This window comes from Scyliorhinus torazame, chromosome 17 (assembly GCF_047496885.1).
Source record: "Scyliorhinus torazame isolate Kashiwa2021f chromosome 17, sScyTor2.1, whole genome shotgun sequence".
Classification (NCBI taxonomy): Eukaryota; Metazoa; Chordata; class Chondrichthyes; order Carcharhiniformes; family Scyliorhinidae; genus Scyliorhinus; species Scyliorhinus torazame.
The window spans coordinates 62,560,726-62,582,636 of record NC_092723.1 but is presented as its reverse complement, the minus strand read 5'-3'; positions in this window follow the sequence as shown (position 1 = coordinate 62,582,636).

Sequence of the window (21,911 nt, the reverse complement as noted above, 5' to 3'; positions counted from 1 at the left end):
CTTGGGATGTTATTATTAGACAAGAACTGGCCAATTAACTGCCTAGTGGATTCTATACAATTCCCCAGATGAATAAGGATAATTACTGGACACAGCCTTTGAACCCTGCCCAACCTTCACCTCTCCGGATGTGGACCTACCCACATAAGACTCGCCCACTACACCCCCCAAGGGAGGAACCTCTGTCCAAGGGACAACAGGACACTAACCGCGATGCTGAGCGTGGCCTGGTCAACACCGCCACAAGGAAAAAAGAAGAATCGGAGAATTAAATTTTTTTTTTTCGAGTGCACAATTTCTTTTCCAATTAAGGGGCAATTTAGCGTGGCCAATCCACCTAACCTGCACATCTTTGGGTTGTGGGGGTGAAACCCATGCAGACATGGGGAGAATGTGCAAAGTCCACACGGACAGTGACCCAGGGCCGAGATTTGAACCCGGGCCCTCAACGCCGCAGTCCCAGTGCTAAACACTGCGCCACATGCCCCCACCAAATAATCGGAGTACTGGGTTCCAAGGACTCCCTTGACACCCCAATCCTTACAGCCCTCCGAAGCCAAGCCAATTCAGTCCCATACGAAACAAGGCATCTCTCCTCCCCCTCAAACCATCAAACACACATACCAACACTCCCAACAGGAAAGTCCCGAAAGCTGTGCTGTTAGGTGAATTGGACATTCTGAATTCTCCCTCGGTGTACCCGAACAGGCGCTGGAGTGTGGCGACTAGGGGATTTTCACAGTAACTTCATTGCAGTGTTAATGTAAGCCTATTTGTGACAATAATAATAAAGATTATAAGAAAAGAGAAGAGATAAAAGAAACCCTCTTTGGAGAGACTACCGCACAAAACACACCACCTACTATCAGATAAAGGATATTCAGACTGCCTCATTCACAAGAGCTCTGACAGCAGTAAACAGGGAAACCTAGGTCAAGAGAAATGACTGACTCCCCCCTAAAGGGGAGTCCAAAAAAAACACAGTCCTCAACAAGACAATACCCCAGTGCTCAACAGGTGCACCTGGGCCTGAAGAAGAAAAAGTGCAGCCCAAAATAAAATTAAACCCTAACTATGGAGGACCTTCCTCTAACATAGCAAGAACAAATGTAACCTTACCACCCATACCTTCCACATCTCCACCCATTTCAGCTCTGCTCATCCTCCCACCAAGGATATGTTAGGATAAAGCAGCTGTGCACAAATCCCAAACTCAATATTCAGCCGAACATAAAACCTTATTAAATCAAGCATGAGATAGAACTTGGAGGGAAGAAAATGAGAATGCTCTGAATGGAATGAAGTCCAAGAACCTGAGAGATTTGGAAACGGTTATGCAGTTGAGACAAAGAGAAACCTTGGATAGTACAGGAACTTTGTCACAGTGCATTGTTAAGTGAGAAATTAAAGCTTGAAGACAGTCGAGTGTTCAAGGGACATCCAAACCATGAAAATAAAACAGTACAGGACATCACACACGAAACATTTACTTCCCTGCAAATTAATAAATTGATAACTTTGACCGACAACCACACAATTATCAGGCAGTAAAGTCCAGGATGACAACTGAGAAATGAAGCAGTTGTCAGGATAAAGAACACTCCACTGGCACACATAGAAAGTAGGTATCCAGGATAAAGGAGGATCTGAACCGGAGAGCATTCTTCAGGATCTTGCAATGATCCCAACAAACGGATTACAAATCTTATTAGTTCCAACATGCCAACTCAATCGAGAACAAGAATTAACTACCTCGTCTAAAGCAGTGGAGGGAGGGCCTGGCCGGCTCAAGCAGCTCCACCGACTACAGGAACAGTACCACACAGAACCAGGGCTGGAAGGCCAATCCAACCCCAGGCTTCGGAGACGGGATGAAATGAGCTCTATTAAATCCAAGCTGCCCATTCTCCAGATTGGGACTGCCAAGATGTGGCAGCGAGTTTCCAAACTTGGCTGGGAATATCACCATCTACTGGAGACAGTGGACACAACCGGGCTCCTCACCGGCTCCCCTTTGTCCTCACCCAAATTCCTCAGGATGGACGATAGGCCATGCATCAGGAACTCAACCACGTGGAAGCAGGCTGCCACCAGAGACTGTGCTCTCTCTGCAACCAGAACCTTCTCGTGCCTTGCAGCTCTTGAAATTGGGTCTTGACGTCCTGCACCGCAAAGCCAAGCCTATCAGCCGGATCTCCTTCATCGCAAATAGCCATCATCTGTCGGTGTGTACCATATCGCCAGGATAGGAAACCTCTCAAAGGCAGCTGTGCTACCAAAGGCTAGGCCCGAACCCAACCCCCTCCAGTTGCAACAGATCAACGAGGATTATAACATATTGTCTCGACTCAAAAGTGCTGAATCATTGACCAACAAATCTCGACACATAGTAAAAGCCATGTAAACTGCAAAAAGACTTAGAGATGTGCACAAGGATAAATACAAAGATTGAAAGATGAGAAAAGCAAATTACTGCGGATGCTGGAATCTGAAACCAAAAAGAGAATGCTGGAAAATTTCAAAGCTTTGACAAAGGTCACCTGGACTCGAAACATTAGCTCTTTTCTCTCCCTACAGATGCTGCCAGACCTGCTGAGATTTTCCAGCATTTTCTTTTTGAAAGATGAGGGCTGGGATTCTCTAAATTCGCAGCTAAGTGTTCACGCCGGTAATGGGCCTCCTGGCCCAGCGATTCCGTGGCCCACAAGGGGCTAGCATGGCATCGGAGTGCTGCACGCAGCGCCAGCGCTGATACACGGCCCTGCACTGCCGGCCGCAGCCCTGCACTGCTGGCCGTGGGTCCATGCATGTGCGCAACGGCCGCTTCAATGCCAGGCCCGTGCAACATGGCGGAGCCACACAGCAGGCCGGCGCGGAAGAAGGTAGCCCCCGCCAGATCGCGCCCGCCCGCCGATCAGTGGCCCCCGATTGCGGGCCTGGCTGTCGTAGCCCCCCCCCCCCGGAGTCTGATTCCCCCGCCCGCCCCCCCCCCCTCATCAGGACGGCCATCGCGACCGCGGGTCCAAGCTCCCGCCGGGTGGAACCATGTTCGAACCACGCCGGCGGGAACTCGGCCGGTCGACCACGGAGAATTGCTGCGGGGGCCTCTTTCATCGGCTCCCGACCGGCGTCACGTCGACTGCGCGCGGCTGGCACTGATTCTCCGGTCGCCGGAGAATCGCGTCCCGGCGTTGGACCGGTATCGCGGGCTGTCACGCGTCATCTCCGAGCCAGAGCGGGCTCAGAGAATCCTGGCCGAGAAGTCAGAGCGTGCAAAAATGCAACTGCTCCCATGCTCACGTCATGTGACCCTGACTTTGTTTAAACATAGTGGAAAGTAATGAATGAATGACTTTTTCTAAAGTGTTTTTTCATGCATCCTAATGTCATTATCAGGCTCATTGACTCACTAACTCTGCAAAACAATGGCATTTCTATACTTCTTGGTTCCATACAACGGAGGCATAAGGGACCATAAGGAGTGGGGGGGGGGGGGCATTGTTACCTTGGTGTAGCGGACAGAGGAGCCATGTGGAGATGGGTGGGGGGCATAGCCTGACGTGGAGGCATTAGGTGGCATGGAAGGTATATGGAGAGTTTGAGGGATGGTCTTTGTGTTTTTATTTTAACTGGGATGAAGTACCAAAACACTGAGGGGGTGGGCCTTTGAAACAGCCTGCCTGGCAGCCCCAGTGGCTGCCTCCGATCTTCTCCAGTTTGCACTCATCCCTCAATAAAGGTCTTGCATTTGTGGATTATTTAATATGTACCTCGCCTCCATTTACACATTTGATCCATGTCCCTTGATTCCCTTACTGAACAAAAATTTGGAAAATTTCAATTGAAATTTGAATTACATCCTTTTGAAATGTGTACTGTACCCAAGGTGGGTGGGCCTAGCCAAGAATTGTCCACACTAGCGCTCCCAGCCTCTGGGATGAAAATCTCGATCTGGGGGAATGTGAAGTTGTCCACTTTGAATCCAAGAAAGTCAAATCAAAATAGTTTCCAAATGGTGAGAGACTAGGAACAGTCGAGGAGTTGGATTTCCCTGTCCAAACAAATAATCAACAAGACTCCGGAATTGTTGCCATTTATTTCACCGGGACTGCAATAAAAAGGGGAATAACTTTTATTTCAGTTTCAAAGCCTTGGTTAGACTCCACTTGGAGTTCTTTGTTCAATTTGGACATCACACATCAGGAAGGATGTATTGGCCCTTCTACAGTGTAAATAAAAGATTTCAAAAGGGTATAGATGCTGGGTCAATTGAAATTTTCAAGATTAAGGTCAATACATTATTGCTCAGTAAGGAAATCAAAGGACTTTGGTCAAATGTATAAATGGAGGTGAGATGCATATTAGCTATTATCTCACTGAATGGCAAAACAGGCTTGAAAAGTTGAATGACCTATACCAGTTCCTATGTCCTCTGATCATGTTGCCTCTTTTACACTTGGATATTGAAGCCATCTGATAATATTCATGTATGCGGTCGTGGGGAAAAGAGAGACAGAAATACTTTCTGGTTAGGAATTGAGAGAATCTTTTGAGAGGGCGGAGAGCTTGATTATGTTGGAAAATGCCAACTGAAAGCTACTTTGGCTAGGGAGAAAGGAAGGGTAGAGAGAGAGCGAGATCCTTTTTAAAAGGGCTGAGAGAGAGGGAGAAATACCACTTTTAGGGGAAGAGAGAGGACAATTTTGGAATTCCTATTCTCCTGAATTGATTAATCTGTAGTTTAACTGTGCCATACTTCCTGTACACTGGCTATTGGGATCATGATGATTCTCCGGGCAGCACAGTGGTGCAGTGGTTAGCACTGCGGCCTACGCCGCTGAGGACCCGGGTTCAATCCAGGCCCCAGGTCACTGGGAGTTTACACATTCTCCCAGGATCTGCGTGCGTTTCACCCCCACAACCCAAAGATGTGCAGGCTAGGTGGACTGGCCACGCTGAATTGCCCCTTAATTGAAAAATTGAGTATTCTAAATTTATTTTTAAAAAATTATGATTCTCTCCTTCATTTTGTAGGTCTGGGCAGAGACTTCAACAATAATGTCAAGTAGGAAATAGAGAGGTCAGTCTGGTTAACACGTCAAAGATACAATGTTACCTGGTAGAGGAAGAGGTTCACAGGGTAAGTATTGATGAATATGTTTCAGCCCACAATACTACACAGGTCATTTTCTTTGTGAACAGTGCAATGGAATATCACTTGCTATTGTAAATTACTTCCTCCATATAAATACACCCCACCCTTCCACCTCCAGGGAGCAGTGCTATGATGGATACCATGCTATGGGTTCCTGCCCATGCTGTTCTTTAATTGTCCACCAGGTGACATATATGGGTCAGAGAATCGGCGGGTGGGCGCGAGAATTGCACACACGCGCCCCGACGCCGGCTCGCCGATTCTCCGGCGCCGATTTTCGGGCGCCCGCGGGATCGCCACCGTGCCGGTCGGGAGCCGTTGAAAGCGGCCCACTGGCGATTCGACGGGCCGAGTGTCCGCCAAGTTCGGCCGAGTCCCGCCGGCGGGACCTCAAGAGTTCTGTCTGCGGAGGCCGTCCTGGTGGGGGGGCAGGGGATCCCACCCCGGGGGAGGCCTCCACGGTGGCTTGGCCTGCGATCGGGGCCTACCGATCGGCGGGCGGGCTAGTTCTGTAGGGGCCTATGTTCCTCCGCGCCGGGCCCGTGTAGGGCTCCGCAGAGAAGAGAACCCACGCTTATGCGTGAACTCGTGCCACCCGTGGTGCGCATGCACGGACTCGCGCCGGCTTTCGGGTACCAGAGCTGTGGACACCACTCCACTGCCGTACTAGCCCCCTAGGAAGGGGTGGATAGCTGTCAGTTGAAGCCCGTTGTCGCCGGTGTGGCTCGCGCCACTTTTCACGCCGCCGTCAGAACTTGGCCGCAGGATTGGAGAATCCCGGCCATAATGTTTCTTAGTGGGTCTGGTGAAGGGTCTGCTTCCTGCCTGTTAGCACACTTGTGTGGGTATTTTTCACATACATAAGGAACAAGAGTAGGCAATTCAGTCCCATGAACCCCTACTGCCATTCAGTCAGATCATAGTTTATCTGTACCTCAACTCTATTTATGCAACTTTGTTCCAAATCCCTTCATTCTCTTTTCTAATAAAATGTCTGAACCTCACCCTAAAAAGCTTTGATTGATCTGGTTCCTCAACCTTTTGGAGGAGAGAATTTTAGCTTTTCATAGTCCTTTATATGGAAAATGTTTCTTCATTATGGATTTGCCCACCAGAAGAAATGTTCTGCTGAAGGGTCACTGACCGGTAACATTAACTCTGTTTGCCTTCACAGATGTTGCCAGACCTGCTGAGTATTTCCAGCATTTTCTGTTTTTCTATCAGATTTCCAGCATCGACAGTACTTTGCTGTTGTGGCCTGTATGCCTACCCTATCGAGTCTCTTTGCATATATTTTTTTTAATATCCTGAGAATTGTTTTGGCAGAAAATCCATTATCACCCCTCAGCTACTCATCATGCTGGTAGCAGATTTCTCAGCTGAGCATTTGTGGTTTAAACCATCATCCTTCGCTCAGTATGCTGGCATTTGCCTGTTGCTAATCTTGTTTAGAAAATGGTACACCAGACATTTCTCAAGTTGTTTTGAACATTTTTACATCATTATATGGTCTAGTGGAACCTGCCAACTATATATTCATTTTTTTTTTTTATAAGTCTGCAGCTTCAGAAACAGTGTAGTGACATTCATATTGGCATTTGTTTATCAGATGTTATCATTGTTTAGTGTTTGAACATGAATAGAAACCTCCATGGGCAATCTGGGATTTATTATGTCCTATGCCTTACATTAAGCAGCCAATACGGGGCAGCAACGGCAGAAAGAGTGAGGGGTGGGTATAAGAACCTGACACAGATTGGGTATAAATGGAGGAGGCATCCTGTAAAGGAACGACCCTCCGGGCCCTGGCTATGGCAGCACTCCCGTCCTCCTCAACAAGATACACAACAAGCCTAGTGGTAGCGGCCACACTGAAAACGTGGACCCAGTTGACACCGCACTTCGGGATAACCAAAATGTCACCCATGGCCCCCATCTCCGGCAATCACAGATTCCCCCCAGCCATGTTGGATACCACCTTCAAAAGATGGAGGCGGGACGGGGGCTCATTGACGGTCGGGGACTTCTATGTAGGGCGCAGTCTGGCGACACTGGATGAACTGACAAGGAAGTGGAAACTAGCAAAGGACAGGAATTGAGACACCTCCAAATAAAACACTTCCTCCGCTAAGTGAGAGCCTTTTTCCTCGGATGGTGATGTCTAGCACGAGGGGACATAGTTTTAAATTGAGGGGAGATAGATAGAAGACAGATGTCAGAGGTAGGTTCTTTACTCAGAGAGTAGTAAGGGCGTGGAATGCCCTGCCTGCAACAGTAGTGGACTCGCCAACACTAAGGGCATTCAAATGGTCATTGGATAGACATATGGACGATAAGGGAATAGTGCAGATGGGCTTTAGAGTGGTTTCACAGGTTGGCGCAACATCGAGGGCCGAAGGGCCTGTACTGCGCTGTAATGTTCTATGTTCTAAGAGACAGTAGGGTACCCCGGGGCCCCAGAAAGCACACTACTAGAGGACCTGATAGGCACAAGCAACGAGAAGCGGGGGGCTATGTGGGAAAATATACGGACAGCTACTCGACAGAGCTCGAACACCACTGGACGAGACCAGCCAAAAATGGGAGGACGAACTGGGGACAGAGGTGGGATCGGGACTCTGGAGCGAAGCACTGAGTAGGGCGAACTCCACCTCCTCCTGCGCAAGGCTAAGCCTAATGCAGCTCAGAGCGCACCTGACCAGAGCCCAAATGAGCAGGTTCTTCCCGGGGTGGAGGACAAATGCGAGCGGTGCCAGAGGGGCCAGGCCAACCACACCCACATATTTTGTGCTTGCCTCAATTTTGCTGGGTTCTGGACAGCCTTCTCCGAGGCAATGTCCAAGGTTGTGGGGGTGAAGGTGAAACCATGCCCAATAGTGGCAATCTTCGGGGTATCGGAGCAGCGAGAGCTACACATGGGGAAGGGCGCCATCGCCCTTGCTTTCGCTTCCATAATCGCAGGCAGGAGAATCCTGCTCGGCTGGCGATCGGCAGCACCACCCAAAGCTGCAGACTGGCTCGCTGACCTCTCGGAATTTCTCCACCTGGAGAAGATTAAGTACACCATCCGAGGGTCAGAGGAAGGCTTCCTGCATAAATGTATGAATTCTGTTTTTGAGGGACTCTGGACCAGTGTTTACCAATATCAGTAGGTTTTAACAAGATTTTTAAAACCAAATTTTTAAAGTTATTTTGCCGCATTTCTTTCTGGCTTTTTGGGGCTTCAATTGTTCTGTGAGTGACAAATCATCATGTGAGTGGGCAGCACGGTGGCACAGTAGTTAGCATTGCTGCCTATGACGCTGAGGACCCGGGTTCGAATCCCGGCCCTCGGTCACTGTCCGTATGGAGTTTGCACATTCTCCCCGTGTCTGCGTGCGTTTCGCCTCCACAACCCAAACATGTGCAAGGTAGGTGGATTAGCCATGCTAAAAATTGTCCCTTAATTGGAAAAAGAAATAATTGGGTACTCTAAATTTATTTTTTTTAAATCATCATGTGAGTGCTTAGAAAGTGAATGTGGGTAGGCTGTTTGACCAGGGAGAGCTTTACCCAATCCTGTTTGTACCTGAGGCATACATTTGTGCTCGTGTCAGTGTGTAGCAGTGAGGACGGCACTAAAGCCCAAAGGTGATGAGGCAAATTGTAAAGCTCATATTACTGGCCTGGCTGAGATTAGCTAACTCAAGGAAGACAGTCAAAGCCATGGCATTTTGGTCGCTTTGACTTAGCGTTACTTAAGCTAATGTGCTGGAGTGCTCAGAATCAATTCTTTGGTCTCAAAATTCAATGCTGCTGTGCACATTTTTTGGATCCCTAAACCTCCAACCTGATGGGTAAAAAGTGTGCACACATTTTCAACTGGCCGTACGGCCTTAGTTTCTCTAACATCAGGTGCACACGAGACTATGGAAAACACCAAATAAGTTGTTTAATATAGGGTCTTGTGTTTATTTCAAGACACTGTACAATTTTGAACTGGCCTAGTGCCTGACTCACTCCGCAGAAATGCTTCAGCAAAAAGTGGACTAACTGGCAGGAAGGACTTTGCACCAGCTATATTAAAAGAGAACATGCAGTATCGGGTTAGCTGTTGGTTGATCATTTCAGGCAGCTGGTTAAATTTTGGGTGTTTTATGGTCCATTTTATTACTCCAGAATGTTCCACTTGTTTGCACAGGAGAAGCATTTGCTAGCATTGCAACATTTGTTACCTTACAATTAATTTGGCTGACTGGTGGCCAGGAGCAGATGCCACAAGAGAGAGGAGGGACTGTGCACTGTGGGTATTCAGGGAACACTTCTTCCTCAACTTGAACAGCAATAATTGTGTGAGGTGCTGTTCCTTAACAGAAGAGGTTATCATAAAATGTTGACATTTGCTGCAGTCACAACTTGAGACCGAGCATGACCAGCATTGCCGTTTTAGGTTTCAAAATGCAATCATTGCTAAGTGTATTACTAAGTCATGTGATTTATACCATGAGGGAGTGTCTAGGAGCAGCCATGATACGGGCAGTTCAATAAAGTCTCAATGAAAAATCACTGAAGAGGAACTGCTGTCCTTAAATATGTAACATTGCCTATGACTACCAAGGTTACTGTGGTCCTTTTTATATAATGGACTCCTTTCAGATTACAGTAGATTATGTAAGCGGCGTACCCGACGTTTTCAGTCCACATGTTGTATGAAGGAGGTAACCGAGACCTCCACACCGGGGGGGTCACTCACATTTCCTTTCTGATCAGCAGAAGGAGCACTAGGTTTTGCTAGCATTGTGGCACCCCTGTACCAGCTTAGCAGCTGTATCAATCCTAAGTGATTCTACTCCCTCAATGTGCTATCAAACAAGCAATCAAACATGTTCAGGTAAAGCTTCCACTACCTGGACCATTCAGAAGGAGCTGTGTAGTACAATCCCAAGTGGGTTGCCTGCTGCATACTCCATAACAATAAGTGAGCTTTCATTACAGATGTAAGAGCTGACAGGAGCAGATCCATGATGGCAGGCACCACTCACTGTTGTACTGATAAACTTGGTCCATGTTGGATAGAATGATCATCATTCTGCATACGGAGCTTGACTCCTCCATGCTCTGTGACATGTCAGCTCACTGGCAGATTTTACAGCACATCTAGAATTTCCTGGAATAAACCCACCGGCATTCTTTGTTGGCTGGGGCTTCACTCCGAGTCCGCTATTGCTGAGCTAATATGCAATCTCTCCCTCTGGCAAGCTTGCTCCCTTGGCATTCTGCACACTGGCCAGTGATTCAACATGTGAAGACCTTCCTCTTGTCTAAAATATAAAATATGTTTGGTATCGATGTCTGAGCCAGTGCTTGGAAAGATTAAATCAAGTGACAGTATCTTCAGGAATATTTGGCTACTCGTTCTCAGCTGGTGTCTGTATCATCAGCACCTGAGATGAAAGTAAAGGAAAGTATTTTTTAGTGTGTAGGGAGAGCAGATCGAGAGGTCAGCACAGTGAAAGCATTTGCTGTTGAATGACTATCATGCACTGCCTGTGATGATGAGTTATGCTGCTTCGGATAACACAGGCTGCTACTTGATGCAGTCTTAACTAAAGGATGCTCCAGACTCTGAAATTAGTTCGACGTGTTTATTGAACTATTAACACAGTGTGGTAAACACCACTAGTAACATATTGCATGTATTACGATACTGCCCATGTATTACAGGTACCACAGTAAATCCCAGCCTGCTGGCTCCTCCCAGCAGGTGGCGTATAAAGGTGTATGCTCTCCTGCACTGCTCCCATTCTGGTTCCAGCTGCAGGAGGCACAACATCTTGTGCAATAAAGCCTCGATTGTTTCACCATTCTCGTCTCATGGTAATTGACGGTACATCAATTTATTGCACAAGATTTTAAAGATGGACTTCCAAATCAAGCCTGATCGCCTGGAGCTGAGCCCTTATGCAGCCAATGCCAAGTGCGCCTTTGAGCACTAGCTAGCCTGCTTTGAAGGCTACCTCAGAGCAGCCACTGAAGAACTGCCAAAATTGCCCTTAGTGTTGGGTGGGGTTACGGGGATAGGGTGGAGGTGTGGGCTTGGGTAGGGTGCTCTTTCAAAGAGCCGGTGCAGACTTGATGGGCCGAATGGCCTCCTTCGGCACTGTAAATTCTATGATTCTATGATAACTCTCGGACCCACAGAAGCTCCAAGTTCTCTACTCACGTGTGAGCCATCAAATTTTTCCCTTCATCTGGGATGCAGCCACCTACACAGAAGCGATTATGCTACTAAAGGGACAGTATATTAAGTCGGTGAATCAAGTGTACACCAGGCACCTCCTGACCACGAGACGGCAACTCCCGGGAGAAACTCTGGACGATTTCTTGTGGGCTCTACAGATTGTCGGTAGGAACTGTGACTGCCAGGCAGTTTCGGCAGTCCAACACACCAAACTACTAATCAGAGACGCTTATGTCACGGGCATGAAGCCTACGAAAGTTTGCCAGCGGCTATTGGAAAGGGGTACGCTCGATCTTGCAGAGACTGTGCAGCTTGCCAATTCCCTGGAAGTGGCCTCCCGTAATTTGGAGGCCTACACCTCCGACCGGGCGGCACAATCATGGGCATTGTGGGCTCCACCAGCTGCCGACTCGAGTACACCACAAGCCTGCGCCGTGCGGCAGCCAGCCAACTCTGGAGGGCCTAAATGTTATTTTTGCGGCCAGAGTAAACATCCCAGGCAGCGCTGCCCGGCGCGGAGCACGACCTGCAACGGGTGCGGGAAGAAGGGCCACTTTGTTTCCGTTTGCCAGGCCCGGTCGGTTGCCACTGTTTCTAGGCCCGGCATTGCTACACCCCCCACGTGTGATCCAGGGGCGCCGCCATCTTCTTCACCACAAGCCACGTGTGGCACGTGGGCACCGCCATCTTCTCCACCACAAGTCACGTGCGGTTCGTGGGCGCCGCCATCTTGGACCACACCTCAGGACCCCTGCTCGTCCGGCCGTTCGCTGCCCGCTGATACCTCCGCCACCGCTGATCAGCCTGGGACCTTCCAACATTTTCCGCAGCTCGCCTCCATCACCCTGGATCAGTCTCGGCCCCGCAACCTCGCGACCGCTACGACGACGGTAAAGATCATCGGGCACGAGACGACCTGCCTCTTTGACTCCGGGAGCACAGAGAGTTTCATCCACCCTGCTACGGTAAGGTGCTGCTCCCTCCCGGTACTCCCAGTCACCCAGAAAATCTCTCTGGCCTCCGGATCTCATTCCGGGGGTACTGTGTCATGGCCCTCACCGTTCAGGGCGTAGAGATCAGCAACTTCAAGCTCTACGTCCTCCCCCATCTCTGCGCTGCCCTGTTACTAGGTCTTGATTTTCAATGCCACCTCCAAAGCCTTACTTTGAAATTCGGCAGACACCTGCCCCCCCTCACCGTCTGCGGCCTTACGACCCTTAAGGTCGAACCACCTTCACTGTTTGCAAACATCACCCCAGACTGCAAACCCGTCGCCACTAGGAGCAGACAGTACAGTGCGCAGGACAGGGCCTTTATCAAGTCGGAGGTCCAACTGCTTCTGCGGGAGGGGATCATTGAGGCCAGTAACAGCCCCTGGAGAGCTCAAGTGGTGGTAGTAAAGACTGAGGAGAAGCACAGGATGGTCATTGACTACAGTCAGACCATCAACCGGTACACGCAGCTCGACGCATACCCCCTCCCACGCATATCTGACATGGTCAATCAGATTGCGCAGTATCGAGTCTTCTCCACAGTAGACTTGAGGTCCGCCTACCACCATCTCCCCATCCGCCCGGAGGACAGCCAATACACTGCCTTCGAAGCAGGTGGCCGCCTCTATCATTTCCTTAAGAGTCCCCTTCGGCGTCACCAATGGGGGTCTCGGTCTTCCAGCGAGAGATGGACCAAATGGTTGACCAGTAGGGGCTGCGGGCCACCTTCCCATACTTGCGGCCACGATCAGCAGGACCACGACGCAAACCTCCAAAAATTCATCCATACCGCCAAACTCCTTAACCTCACCTACAATAAGGAGAAATGCGTGTTCCGCACAAACCGCTTAGCCATCCTTGGCTACGTAGTGGAAAATGGAGTCCTAGGGCCCGACCCCAACCGCATGCGTCCCCTCCTGGAACTCCCTCTCCCCCATTGCCCCTAGGCCCTGATACAATGCCTGGGATTTTTCTCGTATTACGCCCAGTGGGCCCCTAATTATGCGGACAAGGCCCGCCCACTCATCAAGTCCACAGTTTTTCCCCTGACGGCTGAGGCCCGCCAGGCCTTCAACCACATCAAGGCGGACATCGCCAAGGCCACGATGCACGCAGTTGACGAGACTCTCCCCTTTCAGGTGGAGAGCGATGCATCAGACGTAGCTCTGGCCGCCACCCTCAACCAGGCGGGCAGACCTGTGGCTTTCTTTTCCCGCACCCTTCATGCCTCCGAAAGTCGGCACTCCTCTGTCGAAAAGGAGGCCCAAGCCATTGTGGAAGCTGTGCGACATTGGCGGCATTACCTGGCCGGCAGGAGATTCACTCTCCTCACTGACCAACGGTCGGTTGCCTTCATGTTTAACAATACGCAGCGGGGCAAGATCAAAAATGACAAGATCTTGAGGTGGGGGATCGAGCTCTCCACCTATAACTATGAGATCTTGTATCGCGAGGGGAAGCTCAATGAGCCCCCTGATGCCCTATCCCGCGGTGCATGTGCCAGCGCACAAGTGACCGACTCCGGGCTCTCCACTATGACCTCTGCCACCCGGGGGGTCACCCGGTTCTTCCATTTTGTCAAGGCCCGCAACATGCCCTACTCCATTGAGGAGGTCAGGACCGTAACCAGAGACTGCCAAGTCTGCGCAGAGTGCAAGCCGCACTTCTACCAGCCAGTTAGAGCGCACCTGGTGAAGGCCTCCCACCCCATTGAGCGCCTCAGCATGGACTTCAAAGGGCCCCTCCTCTCCACCGACCGCAACGTGTACTTCCTCAACGTAATTGATGAGCACTCCCGGTTCCCTTTCGCCATCCCATGCCCTGGATCCCTTGATTGAGAAAGTCCACCTCCTCCATGCAAACCCGCAGTACGTCTACACGGCACACCCCGACGGGCAACAGGACACAGTCACAGTCTCCCTTCGGGACCTGGCACCCGCTGGGTCCCCACCCACAACCGCCGACCTGATACCACTCCTCCCCCCCCCCCCCCCACGCCCCCCCCGGTTGCTTCATTCACCCCTGCGCGACCCACCCTCCCACTAGCGAACCTCACCGCAGCCCCCACCCCAGCAGGATCCGTCTCCTCACTGGATCCACTAAGGGGGTGATGAAGTAGATAACAACACGCTCCCAGAGTCGCAGGTGACCACGTCGGCACCCACATTACCACCAGGACTGAGGCTTTCGCAGCAGAGGTTCAAAGCCTCCGACAGACTCAATCTGTAATGTTTTCTTCACCCCCGCCGGACTCTTTTTTTAAACGGGGTGAATGTGGTAAACACCACTAGTAACACATTGCATGTATTACGGTACTGCCACTGTATTACAGGTACCACAGTAAATCCCAGCCTGCTGGCTCCTCCCAGCAGGCGGCGTATAAATGTGTATGCTCTCCTGCGCTGCTCCCATTCTAGTTCCAGCTGCAGGACGCACAACATCTTGTGCAATAAAGCCTCGATTGTTTCACCATTCTCGTCTCGTGGTAATTGACGGTACATCACAGTTCTCAAATTAGTTCGACTCTCTGCTAATCTAACTGGAGTAACTCAGTCTAACTGTACCAGCTTGCTCTAAGCCACATGCTGGGGTGTGATGCTGCTGATCAATCCTGTCTAACTCTCTAGATGTCTGTCTGTTGAAAGAGGCAGGGTGTGAGTCCCTCATCCCTTTTATAATGTTTATGTCATGCCCCCTTGTGGTGATGCCACCTCTGAGTGTCCTGAGTGCCCATTGGTTGTGTCCTATTCTGAGTGTTCATTGGTTGCATGTTTGCATATCATGATATCTCCCCCCTTTTTTGTGTGTTTTTTTTCGATGTATATACATGTGAATGTGTCTGACTAATGTGACTGACTGAGGAATACAGAACAGAACAAACAAAACAAATGCTTATAAATCCAGTCTCGGAGGCTTGCGTCTGATCCTCGTCGACCGCCGGAGAGGTGATGGAGGGGATGACTGTCTTGGCAGGCGAGTGGGAGGCTCGACTGGTCGCCTAGTGGTTCGCGGTGTCTGGAGGTGGCAATTCGACATGTGGAAATGGAGGGGAAAGTGGTTGTGGGCAAGCAACCTTTCGCAGTGCCCTTCGATTCCTTCGCACAATGGAGCCATCAGCCATACGTATGACATAGGATCTGGGCGCGGCCTGTCGAACAACGACAGCCAGAACAGACCACCCACCATCCGGTATCTTGATCCTGACCATGTCTGCCGGGGATAGCACGTCCAGATCGGTGGCATGTGCGTCATAGCCCTGCTTCTGGCTGTCATGAAGCTGCTGCATCTTCTGCAGCACCGGGAGGTGATCAAGGTTGGGCAGGTGTATGACTGGAAGCGTCATCCGCAGGTCCCTGTTCATCAGCAGTTGAGCTGGCGACATGCCAGTGGACAAGGGAGTCGCCCGCAACGCAAGTAGTGCAGGTGTATGTCGGAAGCGGAGTCCGAGGCCTTGCGGATGAGCTGCTTAACGATGTGCACCCCTTTTTCGACTTTGCCATTGGACTGCGGATAGTGCGGACTGGAGGTGACATGCCTGAAATTGTAGCTCTTGGCAAACGTGGACCATTCTCCACTGTGGAAACACGGGCCATTGTCGCTCATGACGGTGTTCGGGATGCCATGCCGTGAGAATGTCTCTTTACACACTTTGATGACGATCCGTGAGGTGAGGTCTGGCAGCTTCAGCACCTCAGGACAGTTCGAAAAGTAATCGATGATTAAGATATAGTCGCAACCATTCACGTGGAATAGGTCAATGCCAACCTTGGACCACGGAGAGGTCTCTAGGTCATGTGGTTGGAGCGTCTCCTTGCTCTGCGCTGGTTGGAACCTCTGACAGGTTTTGCATCTGTGGATATCTTGGTCTCTCGGTCTGGGTCAAAGAATGCAAGGACGGGTGCAGTGGTGAGCTTGGCCTTCAGCTCCAGCCACTCTGTTCGGTGTTCCGCCTTCCACTCAAAGGCGGTTGATTTTTTTCACCAGGTTGCGTAGGGCTGTGTGTGTGGCCAAATTCGGGATGAACTTGCCAAGGAAATTAACCATTCCCAGGAAGCGCAGTACTGCCTTCTTGTCCTCAGGGACTTTCATTGCCTCGATGGCTTTAATTTTGTCTGTGTCCGGGTGCACACCGTGTTGCGAAATCTGATCGCCCAGGAACATCAGCGTGGATGTCCCAAAACAGCACTTGGAGGCCATGTTCATGGATGTGTCGGAATACTTTCTTGAGTCGCGACACATAGAATTTACAGTGCAGAAGGAGGCCATTCGGCCCATCGAGTCTGCATCGGCTCTTGGAAAGAGCACCCGACCGAAGCCCACACCTCCACCCTATCCCTGTAACCCAGTAGCCCCACCCAACCTTTTTGGACACTAAGGGCAATTCAGCATGGCCAATCCACCTAACCTGCACGTCTTTGGACTGTGGGAGGAAACCGGAGCACCCGGAGGAAACCCACGCACACACGGGGAGACGTCATGTTCCTCTGGCGTTGTGGACCAGATTATGATATCGTCAACGCAGACACGAACCTCTTCTATTCCCTCCATCATCTGTTCCATGATGCCGTGGAAAATCTCTGATGCCAAGATGATGCCAAATGGCATTCGGTTGTAGCAGAATCTTCCAAAAGGCGTGTTGGAGGTGCAGAGCCTTCTGCTGGATTCTCCAAGTTGGATTTGCCAAAATCCTTGGGATGCGCCCAATTTTGTGAAGAAGCACGCGTGTGCCATCTCACTTGTGATTTCCTCCCTCTTCGGGATGGGGTAATATTCCCACATAATGTTTTTGTTTAGATCCTTGGGGTCAATGCAAATGCTTAGGTCTCCCGGAAGCTTCTTTACGCACACCATCGAGCTGACCCAGTCGATTGGTTCAGTGACCTTGGAGATGATGCCTTTTTGTTGTAGACTCGTGAGCTCTGCCTTCAGGCGCTCTCTTAGTGGAGCAGGGACACGTCATGGTGCGTGGACCATTGGCTTGGCATCAGGCCGCAGTAGAATCTTGTACTCGTACGGCAGCGTGCCCGTCCCGCTAAATACATCTGGGTACTGGGTTAGGATGTCGTCGATGCTGGCTTGAAGATCCGAATGGGACGGCATCATGGTGTAGACCCTTTGAATGAGGTTCAGTTGCTTGAAGGCGTGCGCACCCAGCAGGGACACCCTGTCTGGTTTAACAATCTTGAAGCGTAAGCTTGCTTGTGTGTGTCGGCTGGACACCTGCAGATGGCAGGACCCCAGTGCCTTGATTGTATTTCCATTGTAGTCCAGGAGTTTGCAGGCAGCTGGAAGGATTGTGGGGGGCTTCTTGATTCTCTTGAAGTCCATCTGCAAAATCAGGTTGGCGGAGGTTCCTGTGTCCAGTTTGATGGGGCAGTGGTTGACCTTCATCACTGCATGCCATTCGTCCTCGGAATCCACGGCCAGGATTGATTGGACTCGCGATGTGTCCGGTGTGGCGTATTTGCACTTCATAATAATGCCCACTTGGTAAGTGTTGTCCAGGTATTCATCATCTAGATCCGTCGCACTGCCTGGATCAGAGTCATGCATTCGGTGTTGCACACTTCTGATGCTCCGCTGTCGGAATTGGGAGCGCTGGCTCCTGACTGGTGGTGCAGATCTGCACAGGACTGCACTGTGGTTTGGTTTCCCACTGTTTCAACTGCATTTGCCTCTTGCAGGGCAGTTTTTAAAAAAATATATATTTTATTGAAATTTTTTTCCCTGAGCAACATTTTTCCCGCTTACAAAACAAGCGAAACGGTAACAGTAACAAAACAGAAATTTTTAAACTTTTTAACAATAGTAATAATAGTAGTAATAATATACAAGTAACAAAACCTCGTACTCTATTGCCCTATACTCAACTGCCTCTCCTCCCCCCCCCCCCCCCCCCCCCTCCCCCCTGGGTTGCTGCTGCTGGTCATCCGTCTTCCCTCTAACATTCCTCTAGATAGTCGAGAAATGGCTGCCACCGCCTGGTGAACCCTTGAGCCGATCCTCTCAGGGCAAACTTTATCTGCTCCAGTTTAATAAACCCCGCCATATCGTTTACCCAGGCCTCCAGTCCGGGGGGTTTCGCCTCCTTCCACATGAGTAGGATCCTGCGCCGGGCTACGAGGGACGCAAAGGCCATGACATCGGCCTCTTTCGCCTCCTGCACTCCCGGCTCTTCCGCAACTCCAAATAGAGCTAACCCCCAGCCTGGTTTGACCCGGGCCTTCACCACCTGCGAAATCACTCCCGTCACTCCCTTCCAATACCCTTCCAGTGCCAGGGACGCCCAAACCATACGTGCATGGTTTGCCGGGCTCCCGCCACACATCCCACATTTGTCCTCCACTCCAAAGAACCTGCTCAATCTTGCCCCCGTTATGTGTGCTCTATGTAGCACCTTAAATTGAATCAGGCTAAGCCTGGCGCATGAGGAAGAGGAATTTACCCTGCTTAGGGCATCAGCCCACATACCCTCCTCTATCTCCTCCCCTAGTTCTTCTTCCCACTTTCCTTTTAGTTCGCCCACCGACTCCTCCTCCTCTTCCCTCATCTCTCTATAAATCTCTGACACCTTACCCTCTCCGACCCACACCCCTGAAAGCACCCTGTCCTGTATCCCCTGTGTCGGGAGCCGCGGAAATTCCCTCACCTGTTGTCTAGTAAACGCCCTCACCTGCATATATCTCAAGAAATTCCCCCGGGGTATCTTATACTTTTCCTCCAGTGCTCCCAAGCTCGCGAAAGTCCCATCTATGAATAAATCTCCCACCTTCCTAATTCCCAACTGGTACCAGCTCTGAAATCCTCCATCCATTCTTCCTGGGGCGAACCTATGGTTGTTCCTGATAGGGGACCCCACCAGGGCTCCCCGCACCCCTCTCTGTCGCCTCCACTGTCCCCATATGTTCAGTGTTGCCGCCACCACCGGGTTCGTGGTGTACTTTTTCGGTGAGAACGGTAGCGGCGCCGTCACCAGCGCCTCTAGACTCGTCCCTTTACAGGACCTTCTCTCCAGCCTTTTCCACGCCGCTCCCTCACCCTCCATCATCCATCTACGTATCATTGCCACATTGGCGGCCCAATAATAATCTCCCAAGTTCGGTAGTGCCAGTCCTCCTCTGTCCCTACTGCGCTGCAGGAACCCCCTCCTTACTCTCGGAACTTTCCCTGCCCACACAAAGCTCGTAATGCTCCTATCTATTTTATTAAAAAAGGTCCTGGTGATTAAAATAGGGAGACATTGAAATACAAATAAGAACCTCGGGAGGACCATCATCTTAATTGCCTGCACCCTGCCCGCCAGCGATAAAGGCTGCATGTCCCACCTCCTAAAGTCCTCCTCCATTTGTTCTACCAGCCGTGTCAGATTAAGTCTGTGCAAGGTTCCCCAGCTCCTAGCGATCTGAATCCCCAAGTATCGGAAGTTTCTTTCCACTTTCCTTAGCGGTAAGCCTGCTATCTCTCTACTCTGGTCCCCTGGATGTATCACATATAATTCACTCTTCCCCATGTTTAACCTATACCCCGAAAATTCGCCGAACCTCCTCAAGATTCGCATAACCTCTATCATCCCCCCCCGCTGGGTCCGACACGTATAGCAATAGGTCATCCGCGTATAACGAGACTCGGTGTTCTTCTCCCCCTCTAGTCACCCCTCTCCATTTCCTGGAGTCTCTCAGCGCCATGGCCAGAGGTTCAATTGCCAGCGCAAACAACAATGGAGACAGCGGGCATCCCTGTCTTGTTCTCCTATATAATCGGAAATACTCCGATCTATGTCGACCTGTAACTACGCTTGCCGTTGGTGCCCCATAAAGTAGTCTAACCCAGCGAATAAATCCGTTCCCAAACCCAAACCTCCTTAACACTTCCCATAAATACTCCCACTCCACCCTATCAAATGCCTTTTCTGCGTCCATTGCCGCCACTATCTCTGCCTCCCCCTCCACTGAGGGCATCATTATCACCCCTAATAGCCGTCGCACGTTAACATTCAATTGTCTCCCTTTTACGAATCCTGTCTGGTCTTCGTGCACCACCCCTGGGACACAGTCCTCTATCCTCGATGCCAGCACCTTTGCTAGCAGTTTGGCGTCCACGTTCAATAGTGAAATAGGTCTATAGGACCCACACTGCATCGGATCTTTGTCCCTCTTCAAAATTAGCGATATCGTCGCCTCCGACATTGTCGGGGGTAGTGTCCCCCCTTCCCTGGCCTCATTGAACGTCCTCGCCAACAACGGGGCCAACAAGTCCACATATTTTCTGTAGAATTCCACCGGGAACCCGTCTGGCCCCGGGGCCTTCCCTGCTTGCATGCTTCCCAGTCCCTTAATAACCTCGTCCACCTCAATCGGCGCCCCCAGGCCTGCCACCGCCTGCTCCTCCACTTTCGGGAACCTCAACTGGTCCAGGAACCGCCGCATCCCCTCCTCTCCCTCTGGGGGCTGAGACCTATACAGTTCTTCATAAAAGGTCTTAAACACCTCATTTATCTTTCCTGCCCTTCGCACGGTGTCTCCCCTTTCATCCCTAATTCCTCCTATCTCCCTCGCTGCTGCCCTCTTTCGCAGTTGGTGCGCCAACAGGCGACTAGCCTTTTCCCCATATTCATACCTCCTCCCCTGTGCCTTCCTCCACAGTACCTCCGCCTTTCTGGTGGTCAGAAGGTCAAACTCGGTCTGGAGTCGTCTCCTCTCCCTGTACAGCTCCTCCTCAGGGGTCTCTGCAAATTCCCTGTCCACCCTTAAAATCTCCCCCAGTAATCTATCCCTTTCCTTGGCCTCTGTTTTCCTTTTGTGGGCCCCAATAGAAATCAGCTCTCCTCTGACCACCGCTTTTAGTGCTTCCCAGACCACTCCCACAGGGACCTCGCCGTCGTCATTGACCTCCAGGTATCTCTCGATACACCCCCTCACTCTTGCACACACTCCCTCATCCGCCATCAGTCCCACATCTAATCGCCAGAGTGTTCTCTGCTCCCTGTCCTCTCCTACTTCCAGGTCCACCCACTTCTTCCACCCTAGAGATCAACGACCTTCCTAGAACAAAAAAATCTATCCGGGAGTACACTTTATGGACGTGGGAGAAGAAGGAATACTCCCTAGTCCTGGGTCTAAGAAATCGCCATGGATCCACTCCCCCCATTTGGTCCATAAACCCCTTAAGTACCTTGGCCGCTGCCGGCCTTCTTCCAGTCCTTGAGCTGGATCTATCTAGCCCCGGGTCCAGCACCGTATTGAAGTCCCCTCCTAAAATCAAATTTCCTGCCTCCAGGTCCGGAATACGCCCCAGCATCCGTCTCATGAACCCCGCATCGTCCCAATTTGGGGCATACACATTAACCAACACGACCTCCATTCCCTCCAGCCTACCACTCACCATTACATATCTACCTCCACTATCTGCTACGATGTTCTTTGCTTCAAATGCTACCCGTTTCCCCACCAAAATGGCCACCCCTCTGTTCTTTGCGTCCAGTCCTGAGTGGAACACCTGTCCCACCCATCCTTTCCTTAGCCTAACTTGGTCCGCCACCTTTAGG